Raw genomic sequence first — 17,217 nt, forward strand, 5'->3', positions numbered from 1 at the left:
TTTAGAGTCAATAGACAGCCTTTTTCAACCCAGAATTGTGCTCACTGGTTCAAGATAGTTGTATTGGTTGTGGGAGCCCTGCCGTGTGGCCCTTTCAGTTCAATGATGGCTTCAAATTATTTTGCAGAGTTGCACCATCATTGGGTGTGTGGGAATAAACTGTAGTTTTAACAACCAGAAAATATACACTTAGTAAAATACTAAATAATCTGTTGTCATGTTAGATAATTGTTGTCTTATTAACCTGCTTCATGAACGGAAAATTTGCATTTTTAAGAAAAAAAAAGAATTGTTTGCAGTATGGGATTTATTTATGTTACACGTTATAAAGTACAACTGATTTATCAGTTTGTGAAGAACATTTCTTTGTGGAAGGTCTATTTTTTTCTTCAGCACAACGTTGAATCTTCTTGGGTGCTCTGGTTTGTGGCAACGTCATACATGTCTGTGTCTTGAACTTTGTAGGTATAATTGTAGGCCCTGAGGGCAATATGAACTACAAAAAGAAAGTATAAAAACGTATCACAATTCTTTTATTAGATGACATTTTTGGGGGGATGGAGCTCAAAATGCTGAAAGATGCTAGGGGTGGAGAAGCACAAAGACACAAAGGGCCCAAAATACAAACTGCCTCTTCTAGTGCATAAAGTTGTACTATGGTACAACAGTAGTACTACGTATTGCACAAATGCAATTCTCAAACCTTTCAGTGGAAATTTCCACCTCCACCAGTCCTATCATTTCTATGGGGAGAGCTCCACACATGTACGTTTACTACTTACTACTTAGTAGTAAATGTAGGAGGGACTGGGGGGCAAGATACAGCTACTCATAAATGAGAGGAGTTTAGGGAGAAGAAAGGAAGGATTTAGGGGTGTAGACTACTACAAATGCCTACCTGCACACAAGTAATCACAGTGTTATCCACAAACTACACTTCTAAAGTTATAACATCCCTAGTTGTGACAAACCAGTAGTAAATGCTCTCCAGCCTAGTCTTTGGAGGACGTTAAGCATCAGAGATGGCCCTCACAGATACTGCAACACACTCCTATAGAATGACGTGGAGGCACGGACTTAAAATAACACCTCATAGGAAATGCTGTTAAAATAGGATGAATTTCATCTATCTATCTATCTATCTATCTATCTATCTATCTATCTATCTATCTATCTATCTATCTATCTATCTATCTATCTATCTATCTATCTACCCATTCATCCATCCATTGATCCATCTATCTAGTATATATAGTTTAATGCTAATTTGTGAAGTTACACAATTATATAATTATTAAACAAGCAATCATTTCATTATTTTTCAATGTAATAAACTTTATTCAAAAATAAAATTAAACTTTTGTTAAACATGTTTAAAAAATGAAAATTAATTAAGCCCAACCTTTAAAAATCACATTACATAAACATAAACATCTTAAGGTGGTTGAGATCTTTTTAATTATATCATATTAATTACAAGTTTAACACATGTAAATTATTATTTTAATATACATTTATTTATGTTATTAAAAGAGTTATCATTTAATGAGTTAACATGTTGTTAACATGCTGTTAAAGAACAGTACCTTTAATAATTGTTCCTATACTTTCTCATAGGGAGGGCTCCACCACAGCAGTTAAAATCTCCACGTTTGTGTATAAAGTTATTATTAGTAACTTTACACTTGTAAGTTTACTCTTAGATGTCTCCACCCCCTGAAACCAAGTAAGCCAATACGTCATTGTCAATTTGCACTCCGAAATAACAAACAGTATCCAGATGCAATAGTAAATTTACATATGAGTAAATTTAGACTTGCAAATTTACCTTTGTGAAATAAGGCTCATTGATTGTTTTGTGAATAGGGTCCACTAATCAGTTTGCCAGTCTTGAAATGGTGGCCGTATAACAATGCCTATGTTTTTCTGTATAATAGTGCTTAAAGAAAAAGAGGTATTTGAATTGCCTGCTGCTCTAGGACCTCTCATAGTTCATCATCTAATATTTCAATTTACAGAATGAGATGCATACAGATTCTAACACTGTTCAGACATCAAGCGACTGCAAATAGAATTGCATTTGTAATGTCTCACACCTCTCAATGTGTTTTTTTTTTAAATTGAGAGGTTTTATGTGACTCACTAACATAAGAAGCTTCTTTTGATCTTCATGTTCCTACTCAGATTAAGCATTTAACCTATTTGAAAAATATGATGCATAATGAAGAAGTACTCAGAAGTATTTGCTATATTCTGGCAAAGCACAAATGGGGTATATTAGACTTGACAGCCTTAGGGTGGTCATCCCCCAACTTTTTGCCTGCCTCACTCTATTATTCTGGCCCTGTTGTTGCTGGTTTCAGGACTCTGCACACTTTACTACTACTGTCCAGTGCTACAGTGCATATGCTTCCTCCCCTAAACATGGTAACATTGGTTCCAACCCAATTGGCATATTTAATTTACCTGTAAGTCCCTAGTAAAATTAACTACATGTACCCAGGGCCTGTAAATTAAATGCTACTAGTGGGCCTGCAGCACTGATTGTGCCACCCACATAAATAGCCCTTTCAACCATTTCTCAGGTCTGCCGTTGCAAAGCCTGTGTGTGCAGTTTCACTACAACTTCGACTTTGCATTTAAAACTATTTGCCCAGTATTAAACTCCTGTTTTTTCTACATATAAGTCACCACTAATGTAGGCTGTATGTAACCCAGAGGGCAGGGTGTAATGTAGGTAGAAGGCAGTACATGTACTTATGTGTTTTGCATGTCCTGGTAGTGAAAAAGGCATACAATCATGTCCACTACTGTGAGGCCTACTCCTCTCATAGACTAGCATTAGAACTGCCCTCATATACCTTTACATGGTAGATTATGATCTGGAAGGAGTAGCTCTGTCATAATTAGTATTGTCAGAATGATAATGGAAAGTGCTGCTTACTGGTGAAGTTGGATGTAATATTACTATTTTAGAAGTGCCCCTTTAAAAGTGGGCATTTCTCTGCACTTACTGCCCTCTATGCCTTACAGTCTGTCTCCAATCCACATCTGGTCTCTGCTGGTTGACAGCTCTTCTTGTGCATTCCACCCAGACAACCACTAACACAGGACTGTCAGTCACATCTGCATTCATTTGCATACTGAATGGGTCTTCCTGGGCAGGAAGGGTGGAGAGGCTCACACTTACATTTCAAAGGCCAGTAGCCTGCCCTCACACAAAAGACTAATAACCCCCCACAGGGACCCTGGCAGGCAGGAATGGGCTGAAAGGGGAACTTGTGCACTTCAGAACCACTCTTTGAAGTTTCCTCCACTTCAAAGGCACTTTTGGGTATATAAACTGGGTTTCTCTGGAAACGCCCTCAACGAAGTCGTGGACAGCGAAAGCAGAACAGCGCTTTCGTTAACCACGACTTCGTTGTTTTGTGCCTTAACCACGCATGTGCTGAACAACGCACATGTGTGGTTAAGGCACAGAACAAGGGAGCCGGCTGAGGAGGATGACGCAATGAGTCAGGTAAGTGGGGCGGAGTAGGTTTAGGGGCAGGGGTGGGGGGTCGGGGTATTTTTAGTTTTAGGTGTGAGGGTCAGGGGTTTTAGTTTTAGGGGTGGGGGTGGGGGGTCGGGTATTTTTAGTTTCAGGGGTGGGGGGTTGGGTTTTAGCTTTAGGGGAGGGGCGTCGGGCGGTTTAGGGGAAGAGAGAGAGGGGAGGGGTATTTTTAGTTTTAGGGGTGGGGGTCGGGCGGTTTAGGTTTGGGGAGGGGTATTTTTAGTTTTAGGGGCATGGTGGGGGTCGAGTATTTTTAGTATTTGGGGGTGGGGGGTCGGGTGGTTTAAGTTTTTAGGGGTGGGGTGGGGGATTGGGATGGTTTAGATTTTAGGGGAGGGGGTTGGGGTGGTTTTAGGTTTTAGGAGCGGGGTGAGGGGTTGCAGTAATTTTAGGGGTGGGGGTTGGGGTGGTTTTAGGTTTTAGTGGTGGGTCGAGTAATTTTAGGGGTGGGGTGGGAGGGTTCAGGGGGTTTTAGGTTTTAGGGGCGGGGTGGGGGTTTTAGGTTTTAGGGATGGGGTTGGGGTAGTTTAGGTTTTAGGGATGGGGTGCGGGTTGGGGTTATTTTAGGGGTGGGGGTTGGAGTGGTTTTAGGAGGGGGTTGGGGTGTCGGGTAATTTTAGGGGCGGGTTAGGAGGGTTTAGGTTTTAGGGGTGGGGGGCTCGGGTAGTTTTAGGGGCAGGGTGGTTTTAGGTTTAAGGGGTGGGGGTTGGGGTACTTTAGGTTTCAGGGATGGGGTAGGGGTTGGGGTTGTTTTAGGGGCAGGGTGGGGGTCACAGTAATTTTAGGGACGAGGTGGGGGTTGGGGTAGTTTTAGGGGCAAGGGTGGGGGGTTGGCGTGGTTTTAGGGGAGGGGGTGGGAGGGTCGCGGTAATTTTTAGGGGTGGGTGTGGGGAGCCAGGGGGGATGCATGCTGGAACCATGCATGTCTATCACTAATGCCTTTACCAGGAATGCCTTTACAACGAAAAAACGTTGTTAAGGCTTTCGTGGTAAAGGCATTAGTGGTAACAACGCGGTCATTGTTCCGACCCCGTTGTTCAGGCATGCGTTGTTCCAGCATGCCTTGTTCCGACATACATTTGGGTTGTTTGCCCCACCAAATCAGACCCTTCTGGACCTACACCTGGACTCTGTCAGAGAGACTGCGTGGCGCCCAAAGGACTCATCTGGACTGCTTTGCTGAAGGACTGCTTTCCTGCTTGTTGCCCTGCTGCCTGGTGCACCTGCCTCTGCTAGAAGGAATCTGTCTTCCTTCTAACATGCTCTCCAAAGGCTTGGATTTAGCTTGCCTCCTGTTTCTGAAGTCTCAAGGCCAACAAAGACTTCCTCTCTTCAAGAAAATCCTTGTGCATCGAAAAATCGAGACAATGCCTGCAGAAATTGACGCAAAGCCTGCATCGGCGGCTGGGAAATCGCCCTACCAATGACCGGAGCGATGCAGTACCGACTTCAGGACAGGAAATTCGGCACAGCGCCTGCATTGCGATGGAAAATTCGACACAAACCCTACCGTATCTACGCAACGCCTCCTTCTACTGGTGTGGCAAAGATTTTCAGTGCATCATCCCTGGGCATCAATATATCCTCACATCGCAGTGAGGAACTAAGACTGCGCTCCTGAAAAATGTTGCAACCCTTTGTAGTGTGCAAAGAAACAACGCACCGTCTGTGGCACGCCGGAAAATCCAACGCAATACCTTATTTTTCCATGCTTCTCCTTGCCGTTCCCCATGCGTCATTATTTTTGACGCGTCCCAGATACTGTGTTTAAGAAAGAAGCAACTATGGATTTCCAAGGATTGAGACTCTTTTAAACCTTTTAAAAGTGATATTTCAACTTGTGCATATTGGATTTTCGTCATTTTTACCTCATATTAATTAGATAAATATTAGCAATTTTTCTAAACCTGTGTGGTGTATTTTTGTGGTGTTTTCACTGTGTCAATGTATGAGATATTGCGCAAATACTTTACACATTGCCTTTTAAGTTAAGCCTGCTTGCTCTTTGCTAAGCTTCCAGAGGGAGAGCACATGATAATTTAGGTTGTGTTGTGACTAACCCTGACTAGGATTGTGGTCCCTACTTGGACAAGCGTGCATACCTCTGCCAACTAGAGACCCCATTTCTAATTGTGTAAAAAGTGGGTTTAAACATCCTTGTTTTCAATCATTTTCTGCACTTTATTAACTTATAACATTCATCCTACTTTCTACCTTATGAGAGACAAGATTTTCCACCACTTCTTGCTTTGTAACATCAGAAGTCTGGCATGAAACAAACAAACATGTTTTCCAAACAGTTACGGGTCCCATTCAATGCAATGCATTAACTGTTGACACGCTATTTTGAAGAGCAATCTCATTCAACAAAGCTGCCCAACTCAATAAACATATTTAGAGTTCCTCGGACAAACGTCAGTGCTCCATCTTTTCGCACAGGCCAAAAGAATGTAATCTTGCTTCAAAATCTTGCTCTCTGTAGAGGCTACAGTGGGCGTCATTGCATTTTACTGTAAGACCAGTGGTGGCTTGTGACATATGAAAGTGGTGGGGTGTAAACTTTTGTAATGAGCAGCCAGCGGTGAGTGAGTCCAACTGTTATAGAAGGGTGTTTGGGGGTGGTCTCCCCACTGCAATAAAATTTGAAAAAGAGAGTGGGCAAATGGTGCATTTTTATGCATATTTGAGAAAGCAAGAAGGTTAATTAAGCTATTGTGAAAGTGTAGTTATGGCATTAATAAAAATATTTGATATGATAATGATATAGGTAACTGCTTATTCAGTAGATCCACAGAACTTCATAACAGACTGAGATAATGATGCTGCGTACCTTAGCTTATCAACAAATTTTTATTTTTACAAGGATCAGGAATCAAATCCATGCATGCTGCCTGCAAAACAGAAAAGCACATTTGCAAACAAGCGAGCACACAGATACAAAGGCCCATATTTATACTTTTTGACGCAAAACTGCGCTAACGCAGTTTAGCGTCAAAAAATTTAGCGTCGTCTAACGCCATTCTGAAGCGCCATGCGGGCGCCGTATTTATGGAATGGCGTTAGCCGGCGCTAGCAGACCGGCGCTGCCTGGTGTGCGTGGAAAAAAAACACGTAGACCAGGCAGTGCCGGCGTAGGGGGAAAATGGCGTTAGGGCGTCTTAAAATGGGGCAAGTCAGGTTGAGGCAAAAAAATCGCCTCAACCTGATTTGCGCCATTTTTTTCGACACCCAGACGCCATTTAAATGACTCCTGTCTTAGTAAAGACAGGAGTCATGCCCCCTTGCCCAATGGCCATGCCCAGGGGACTTATGTCCCCTGGGCATGGTCATTGGGCATAGTGGCATGTAGGGGGGCACAAATAAGGCCCCCCTATGCCACCAAAAAAAATTAAAAATATTAAAAATTATACTTACCTGAACTTACCTGAATGTCCCTGGGGTGGGTCCCTCCATCCTTGGGTGTCCTCCTGGGGTGGGCAGGGGTGGCAGGGGGGGTCCCTGGGGGCAGGGGAGGGCACCTGTGGGCTCATTTTGAGCCCACAGGCCCCTTAACGCCTACCCTGACCCAGGCGTTAAATAGTGGCGCAAATGCGGGGTTTTTTGACCCGCCACCTCCCGGGCGTGATTTTTGCCCGGGAGTATAAATACGACGCATTTGCGTCGCCGTCATTTTTTTAGACGGGAACGCCTTCCTTGCATCTCATTAACGCAAGGAAGGCGTTCACGCAAAAAAATGATGCTATTTGCCCATACTTTGGCGCTAGACGCGTCTAACGCCAAAGTATAAATATGGCGTTAGTTTTGCGCCGAATTTGCGTCGAAAAAAACGACGCTAATTCGGCGCAAACGGAGTATAAATACGGGCCAAACTCTCTTACTTTTAGGACAAAATGTGTGCCTTATTTCTACGGAAATATGCTTTTTTAGTCCTTAATTGGCAAGTATAATTTACAGCTTTTATACCCATATCAAATAGGATTTAGATGTTAGGAGATGATGGCTATCAATTCTGCTCTGAAAAAAAGCCTGAATAAACCCCATGTTCCGGAAGACATCGCTCCATGGGACGTATATTTCTCTCTGCAACTAACTCAAGACTTGCAATGAAGCAATTGGAGGAGAGTAGAGAGACCCAAGAGGGGAGGACCTACCCACGCTGGCAGGAGGTCTCAGTGAATGTCTAGAGAGGGAGAGCAGTGCTTAATTTGTGCTTGTTGTTTCGGTGCTGAGCACCGGGCCGGGGCTTAGTCTTCTGCCTCAAGCATTTGCTGATGGGAAACATGGGAAAGACGGAGGAAGGGAAAAACGAAAAAGCGTCACAAAGGGAGACAGCAGAAAGCTGCAAGAGTGAGCTGAAGCGCTTGGAGTGGCTTTTAATGAATTAAAGAGGCCGAGATGGCTTCAGGATTACGTTGCCTCCGTATTCCGTGCTCGCACATTTAACTGCAGCAGCCGCGTGTTTCAGAGGAAAGCTCTGAGCACCGGCACTTTTCTATTTACAAATTAAGCACTGAGGTAGAGTCATTAAAACTGTCCCACGCCTGTGTCTGGCTCCTTCCATACTAATGAATGAACTACCACTCCCTGGCCTGACTCCCAGGGGCGTTTGGCTAATTATTTAATGTGGTATTAATTGCATTGTGGCATCTGATGGGGTGGGAGGCCACATTACACAGCTGGGTAACCTCTCTGCCAAGACAGAAGAAACAGCAGACTGCGCCAGACTGTCCAAATGCCCCAAATGAAATCAAAAAGGTCATAATTTCTTTCGGCTCACACGGTTTGCTGTGGGTCACAGGCACCCGTTTCTCTACATATCTGATGCTGAGTTTGGGGCTGCAGTTTTGTCCCATTTGTTTCTCTTTTGGGCTTGCTTACACCATAGAATAACAACCCCATGTGAGGGCTGCTGCTGGGAAAGGCATCTCACTGCAACCATGTCATGCTGTGCTGAGAATGAAGCAGCACCCTTCAGCTACCGAGGATACTACACGCTGTACGCTGCAACAACAAAACTATGGCCCGTATTTATACTTTTTTAGCGCCGCATTTGCATCATTTTTGACGTAAAAGCAGCGCAAACTTACAAAATACAAATATATTTTGAAAGTTTGCGCCACTGTTGCTTCGAAAAATGACGCAAATGCGGCACTAAAAAAGTATAAATTTGGGCCTAAATTTCTGGCAAAAAAATAACCATGGGATGCTCTGTGTCCTCAATGTATCAAATGTGACTGAACAGTTGAAATGAAGACATTTTCAGTCAAGTCAGTGACAAAAACAATTCGCAATGACACACTAGATGTAGAAGTACACTGCCATCTACAGCTTGTTTACAGACAGATATGTAGCATTTTTCACAGCTAGCTGTATTACCTTACTGCAGAAAGCATGAGTAGAAATATATCACAATAAACTTTTTCCTGTTCCCATTCGAAAGCCATCAATAATACGTTTCCCGATATTTTTACTTTTGGACACATTTGCGGCTTGCAAAGCTAGCTGTTGCTATGAAACGGACAATGCTGTGGAGCGAGGCCCCCCACAACATTACAATGTTCCACGAATCTGTTCTCCAAGCACAAAGGCACTCTCCTCACCAGTGCTGATGGATAACACGTACGCCACGGAAACTCCTAATTAACAATTTTCTCTGCATTCTGTGCATCTTTTCTGGTTTTGATAAATGTTATTTAAAACAACATGTCATTATGATGTGGTTATATGGGCGTAGGAAGTGTGGGGGACGCGGGGGATTTGTCCCCCCCCCAGATTTTAGAGGGTGGAGGACACAGGGGACGAAGGTGGGGGGGACAAGGGGACACAATAATTTCCCCTCTCACATCTATTATTCAGAGGGCCATTAGCACACAATCTGATGGTAACAGAATGAAGGTGAGTCCGGAGGCCCCCTGCGCCCTCTGCCCTTTTCTTTGTCCTGTTCACAGCTGTGAGCATTAAGGGTGCTCATAAGAACAAAGGGCACGAGGAGGAGAAGAGTTTTCGGTGATTACTGTCTGCATCACCTGCCGCCTTGAAGAGGAGCACTGCAGGACGCCTTCAAGAGGATCTGCAAGACAATGAGGAAGATCTGAAGAGGAAACAGAGTCAGAGTCTCTGTGAGACACAATGTTTCTATTTGCCTAAGATCACACCAGTTGGTGAAACAGTGAAGTCCAGAAGTCGAGATTGAGCCCAGATTTTACCTTTTCACACAACAATTTAGCTATTAGATGGGTATATTTTTCTAACATTTATGTTTAATGTTTTGTTATCTAGGTAATGAAGGGCTTGATTACAGCTTGGCTAACAAGAAGAAGCCATATTTCATTTTGGCCGTTATGCCTAGCATTATTATTTATGTTGCTGTTATCGTTACATACTTAAGCATATTGAAGTATATTATCTTTTCTCTATCTTTTCTTCACTCTACTCTGAAACAATCTACCCTATGCCACTGCGCCCTACACCACTTTTCTCCACTCCGTGCTACTCAATCTTTGCTGTACCACTCCACTCTACACCGCTCTACTCTGCAGCACTCTACACTACGCCACTGCAATCTATGCTATTCTACTCTAACCATTGTACACTACACCCCTGCATTCTGCCAGTGCACTCCTCACCACTTTACTCAAAATCAATGCACTCTATGCCACTGCACTCTATGCCAATCTACTCTGCACCACAGCACTCTATTCCACTGCTTTCAATGCCACTGTACTCTGCGCCACAGCACTCTCTGCCACTCTACAATACACCACTGTACTCTGCAACCCTCTAATCTGCAACATTGCACTCACTGCCACTGAACTCCATGCCACTGTACTCTGCACCACTGCACTCAATGCCACTGTACTCTGTCCCACTGCACTCTTTTCTGCACCACTGCACTCTAATCTACTCTACAGCACTCCACTGTAGTGCACTTCATTCTACTTTGAAATCATCTCCTCTATGCCACTGCAATCTACGCAACTCCACTCTATGCTATGCCAGTCCAATCTACCCTGCACCACTCCAGTGTACCCTGTGCCACTCCAATCTGCTCTGCACCGCTCTATACTACTGCACTCTACATCACTATGCTCCTCTCTGCAACAATCTTCTCTTCATCACTATACTGTACTCTGCAGCAATGTACTATTTGCCACTGCACTCTAGTCTACTCTGCAACACTGTACTCTACGCCACTCTTCTCTACTCTGCATCACTGCTCTCTACACCAATGCATTCTATGCCACTCTACTCTACACCACTGCCCTTTATGACACTCTACTCTGCAACAATGTACTCTGCCACTGAACTATACTCCTCTCTACTCTGCACCGCTCAACTATATGCCACTCTACACCAATGTACCATATGCCACTACACTCTATGCCGCTTGACTCTGCATCACTGCACTCCACCACTACACTCTACACCAGTCTACTCTACCTTGCACCACTCCACTCTACGATGCACCACATCACTCTATGACACAGCACTCTGAACCACTGCAATCTATGATGTGCCACCCCACTCTATCATGCACTGCATCATTCTATGACAAGGCACTTTGCCCCACTACACTCCGCACCACTGCAATCTATGATGTGCCATTCCACTCTGCTCCCCTCTACTCTTCACCACTCTACACTACTGCACTGTACGCTAAACCAGTGCAGTCTTCGCCAATGCACTCTACACCACTTTACTCAAAACCAATGCACTCTATACCACTACACTCTACACCAATCTACTTTACACCACTGTACTCTGTGCCAATTTACTCTAGACCACCCAGCTCCACTCTATGACACTTCACTCTGACATTACACTCCATGATACTAGACTCTGACACTCTAGTCCATTCAACTCTAACACTTTCTCCACTCTGTAACTCTCTACACAACTCCCTATACGCCACTCCATTCCACTTTACTCTACTCTATACCACTCCACGCCACTCTATGCCACTTCAATCTATGATACTCTACTCTACGCCACTGCACAGCCCTCTATGCCACTCCACTATACAACAATGTACTATGCTCAACAACACTCTACCTAAGTTTCTCTATGCCACTTCACGTTACTTTACTTCACTCTACTCCAGTTCACTCTTCCTTATGCCTTTCCACTCTACGACACTCTGCCACTCCACTCTATGACACTCTATTACACTGTGACACTACTCCACTCTACTACTACTTTATGTCATTGGCGCTTGATTAGAGATTCAGATTTCCGTTGATTGCCTTCTCACTCATATGAGACGTGAGTCAGATTTATCTTCGCCGTTTTGGTTACAAGCACTCTGTAACCCTTTTAACTCAAGCTTAACGAAGGCTTAGGATGATCCTGATACTTGTCTAGGGCATCGAAATATCGTCGGCCAAAGTACCTTGACTTGAATTTGTGATATTGTACATAACTTGGCATAAGCATAGGCACTATGAGCTAATGACTTTTTGATTCACTATTTGAGTCATTCATGTAAAAGTCGGTGTATAAGAGCTTGTAAATCATTATTGTGGATGCTAACTTTGTAGGAAAGTAGCCTCTTTCTAGCTTGGTTACCCACAGTTTTGGCCTGTTTGCCAGTGTGTTTAAGTGTGTCTACTGGGATCCTGCTAATCTGGACCCCAGTAGTTATGCTCTCTCCCTTAAATTATGGCTGTTGCATACTGGTAACCCAGTATTTCACCCAAATTTGGCATACTGGTGCCCCCTTATAAGTCCCTAGTATATGGTACTTAGGTACCCAGGGCATTGGGGTTCCAGGGGATCCCTATGGGCTGCAGCATTTCTTTTGCCATCCATAGGGAGCCCATGCAAAGGCTTCTGCAGGACTGACATTGCAGCCTGCATGAAAAGGTGCATGCATCCTTTCACTGCCAGTTACACTGCACCAGGTCACTTATAAGTCACCCCTATAGCAGGCCCTCCAGCCCTGCAAGCATTGGTTGCATGATCTCATGCACTCTGGGGGCTCCTTAGAGGACCCCCAGTATTGCCATTCCAGCCTTCTGAGGTTTTCCAGGTAGACCCAGCTGCTGCCACCTCTCAGACAGGTTTCTGCCCTCCTGTTGCTTGAGAAGCTCAAGCCCAGGAAGGCAGAACAAAGGATTTCCTTGGGGAGAGAAGTGTTACACCCTCTTCCTTTGCAAATAGGTGTTACAGGCTTGGGAGGGGTAGCTTCCTTCCCCAGGCCACTGGAAATGCTTTGAACGGGGACATTTGGTGCCCTCCTTGCATAATCCAGTCTACACCGGTTCAGGTGCACCCAGTCCCTGCTCTGGCGCGAAACTGGACACAGGAAAGGGGAGTGACCACTCCCCTGTCCATCACCACCCCAGGTGTGATGCTCAGAGCTCCTTCAGAGGGTCCCTAGCTTTTGCCATCTTGGATTCTAAGTTGGCAGCGAACTCTGGGAGCATCTGAGTGGCCAGTGCCAGCAGGTGGCGTCAGAGCCGTCCCCTGATAGATGCTTACCTGTTTAGCTGACCAATCCCCCTTTCAGGGCTATTTAGGGTCTCTCCTTTGGGAGGTTCTTCAGATTCAGATTGCAAGACTCCAGCAGGAATCCTCTGCATCCTTTACTTCACCTTCTCACCGAAGAAACTGCATCTGGACCCTCCAGGAACTCCACAAACTGCAACAAAGAAGCAAAGACGACTTCTGCAACATTGTATCTTCAGTTCTTGCCAACAAATGCAACTATTTCCCAGTCGTGCAACCTCAGAGGACAGCCTGTCTTCAGCCTGCACTAAAAGAATGAAGGAATCTCCCTTGGAGTGAAGGAGTCACTCCCCTGCTTCAGCAGGCACCTCTTTGCAACGACGACCATCTGGTTGGGTCCCCTCTCCTGACGAGTTGCATGGATTCTGCATCACTGAAGTGAAGTGGTTCCGATGGTCCCGATGTCCTACTGTCCAACTGTGGTGGAGGTAAGAGCTTCCCTTCCATGCAAGACAGTACCTCTTTGCACCACGTGTTTTTCAGTTGCAAAGGCTTGTTGGCATCCTTCTACGAAATTCTTTGTGCACAATGTAGCTCCAGCCCCCAGCACTCTTTGCAGCGATGCACAGCTTCCTGAGTGGTTCTCTGGCGGCGTGGGATCCTTTGTTTTTGTGCTGCGTGGGCCTCCCTTTGCAACTCCTTTGTCCCCGTGCTGGGGGACTCCTGTGTGCACTGTCTGGTCTTCTGTGGGCTCTCTGAGTTTCTGAGAGCCCTCTCTGACTCCCCCTCCTGGGTAGAGTCCACCAGGTCCCTCCTGGTCCTGGGCAGTGCCATTTTCCGCTAACCGTGAGCTTTGTGTGTGCCAAGGCTTGTTGGCGGAATCCAGCGAGGCAAACCAAACTGCAATCATCCATCCGGTGTGGGATATCATCTGAACCAACCAGGAACCCGCATCCATCTTCTTGGGTGCAGTACTGACTGTTGTTCTTCACCAGTGGTTCTTCTTTTGCACCTTGATTCGGGTTAGCAGGGGCTCCTGTCCTCCCTGGACTCTTCTGTGCTTCTTGGACTTAGTCCCATTCTTCCACAGGTCTGTAGGTCCATGAATCGACCCTTTATGTCTTGAGGTCTCTTCTGGTTCTTGCATTATCTTCTTTCTCGTGTTCTTGTGTGTTCTAGGAAAGTTACTGTGATTTACTCCTGCTTTCCAGGGCTCTGAGGTGGGTTCTATTACTTACCTTTGGTGTTTTCTAATACTCCCAGCGCCCCTCTACACACCACACTTGCCTGGGTGGGAAACCGACATTCGCATTCCACTTTCTTAGTATATGGTTTGTGTTTCCCCTAGGCCCATTTCTAACCATTGTGATTTTCACTAATTGCACTGTTTTCTAACTGTTTTTATTTCTATTGCTGCATAGTAGTGTATATAATTGGTGTATTACTTATCTCCTAAGGGAGTATAGTCTCTGTGGCATTTTTGACATCTGTGTCACTAAAATAAAGTACCTTTATTTTTGTAACACTGAGTATTTTCTTTCATGTGTGTGTGACTACAGTGGTATTGCATGAGCTTTGCATGTCTACTAGATAAGCCTTGGTTGCTCAGTTACAGCTACCCCTAAAGAGCCTGGCTTCTAGACACTGCCTGCATTTTACTACTAAGGGATAACTGGACCTGGTATAAGGTGTAAGTACCATAGGTACCTACTACAAACAAGGCCAGCCTCCTCCGAGCTCTGTACTATTTATGTAACTTTTTACATTTTTCTTGTTATTGGTGACATTTACAGATAACTTGTGTAATGCCTGAATGCCAGTCTTTCTTGATTTCCCCTGTTGATGTTTTCCCACTACATGTGATCTTTTATATTTTGATTGAATAAATGCATGACACATTCCATTTGCATACTACTTTAATATAATTTTTTATGGGAGTGGTGTTGCATTTTATTCAAGGGACCCCTGTTCCTTTAAAGTTAGTTTACTGCTCCATTCTAGGACACTCTACTTACTCCATGACACTCCGCCACACCAGTCGATGACACATCATTCTCCTTTATGCCACTAACTTTGAGCCATACTGAATAGTAGTCTTACTAGTGTACAGCATGGCTAAAACACATTGGCAAAGGCAACAGAACTTGCATAGGTGAGACCTATTGGCTTTGCCAATGCTTGTTTATAAGGTATGAACTTCAAGGCGACGTGCAATATCCTTATGTACGCAGGGGGTATTTTACCCCATATAATACATGGTCACACCACCAACTTTCCCACAAACCACTTAAAACCTTAGTGCATAGCTTCTGTCATTCCAAGCTATTAAAGTAGAGCAGAAGAAAGAAAAGCAACATTCAATTTTTTGCTTTAAACATCTGCATTAATTATGCTCTGCGACCTGATCTGCCTTTCACCTTGGCTGCTAGCTCTGGCAGAAGGCATTGTAATGTCAGAACTCGACTGTAATAACCCTATTATAGTCATTTTCAGATGTATTTTCTTTATAATCAGTGACTTGGTGCATCACAAACAGCCGATTCTAAAGAAATTAGTGACTGCAGTTTATACAGAGATTAAAGAATCCATGTTTATATAGCCTTTAACTCCAAGAGCGTCTTCAGTTGAAATGTTTCTAGTTATGACTGATGTGGAGCTGAGCTTCCCAAGATCACACACAGGAGTAGAAGTGTTATTAGAACTATGGTTGCCGAGCACAGTTTACAGTTGTTGTACCTAATCGCTTTTGATATCTCCAGTGCGGTTCCAATTTGCATGAGGCGAGGGGCATGATGGGTGTGGGGCGCAAAGGGTATGTTCTTCCTTTTTATCCTCCTACCTTTATTTGCTTGGTGCATGAAGTTGCAAGGTTAATCAACATGTTATGTTCACGTTTGAGCTAATTACTTTGTGAATGTAAATAACAATAAAAGATACTTTCAGACTGTGAAACATGCCTTCCTTTCTCCCTATTTCACTTCCAATATATATGATTGTGTATATTTATCGGAGCCAGCAGTTCGCAAACAACGAGCGATTTGTATAGGGTTGATTGAAAGTCCCCAAGGCTGTCCCTGTCCCCCCAGAAATTTATTGTCTCCTACACCCGTGTGGTTAATCACTGAGCTCAGCTGCAACGAGGTGATGCATGAGCGTCCCCGGCTTTGTTTTCCTTTTCAATGCCCCCGATTACACGACAACGCATTTCTTGACTTTTTCCTTTGTAGCAACTTCCCTGCAATTAGAGTGTTTGTCTTCAGCTAGGCCTAGGCCACTGCAATTTACCAGTTTACAGTTTGTTTTTCTATTTACGCTGTAGCAGCTATTTTAAATGTTTAATCCAATGCAAGCAGGCCCTACACTCATAAAAACTCCACGCCGTGTGCTGCTTTCCATTAGGTGAGGGTGGACAAAGTCAGAGCAGGGAGGAGAGACACAGACCTCACGCCGAAGGGAACTGTTACTATATGTAGTACACAGCACTTCTCACCAAACTCACTCACTAACTTACCTTTGTGGAAGCACGATGGAACTTGGAAGCCGTTTGCAAATCAAATCTTGTATGCGGCCTGCCTTTCTTCGCGCCGCACATAAAGGAGAGATCGCCTCCATTTAAAACTTAAACTGGTACGGGGCACCGTTTGTGATGAAAACCGTATGGCAGACTTCAGCAGTCATGTCCTGGGCCCCTCCCATGGCTGGATCCGTACCTGGACCCTGAAAGATGACATCACTCAGAGGTGGCCTCTCGGGTCAGTCTGAATGCCGAGGGGCTGTGTCTCGACACTGATATGTTCGTCGACGCACACACTGTCCTATTACACAGTGCACACAATAGCCAGGTCCTGCCTGCATTCAAACGAGGCCCTGCGGACCTCTGAGAGGACCTCCTGCTGCCGCGGTGCTGCATTACGTGATGTGCACAATGCCAGAGGCCCCTAGCAGCCAATTCAGACTCTGTTACTGCTGTTACAGACAGGGGCAGACAACCTCAGTGCTCATTACAGAGCCTGAGGGCTACGGCTTTCAATCACCCCCAGTATGAGCAGGTAGAGACAGAGGTGCACATTATGACATTGGCGGTATAACCCGCCTACCGCCACGGTGATGGCTGCCAAAAGACCATCACCGCGGCTACCATCCGTCTGCCAGATCATGACCACAGTCGGACTTCTGCCACAAGAAGGGCGAAAATCCGGCCGTGGAAATGCTGGCGG

At 44.8% G+C, this 17,217-nt stretch overlaps 1 long non-coding RNA gene across 2 annotated transcripts; it reads right to left on the reverse strand.

The window, feature by feature from the left end:
- Positions 1 to 289: 289 nt before the first annotated feature.
- LOC138302019 (uncharacterized) lies at positions 290 to 16,900 on the reverse strand. Of its 2 annotated transcripts, XR_011205225.1 has the most exons (3): positions 16,512 to 16,900; positions 1,587 to 1,716; positions 290 to 496 (listed from the first exon to the last, which is right to left on the reverse strand). It is a non-coding gene; the product is annotated as an uncharacterized lncRNA (long non-coding RNA). The 2 variants fall into 2 exon arrangements; XR_011205226.1 differs by lacking the exon at positions 1,587 to 1,716.
- Between the last annotated feature and the right edge of the window lie 317 nt (positions 16,901 to 17,217).

Source organism: Pleurodeles waltl, chromosome 6 (genome assembly GCF_031143425.1).
Source record: "Pleurodeles waltl isolate 20211129_DDA chromosome 6, aPleWal1.hap1.20221129, whole genome shotgun sequence".
In the NCBI taxonomy this organism is placed as follows: Eukaryota; Metazoa; Chordata; class Amphibia; order Caudata; family Salamandridae; genus Pleurodeles; species Pleurodeles waltl.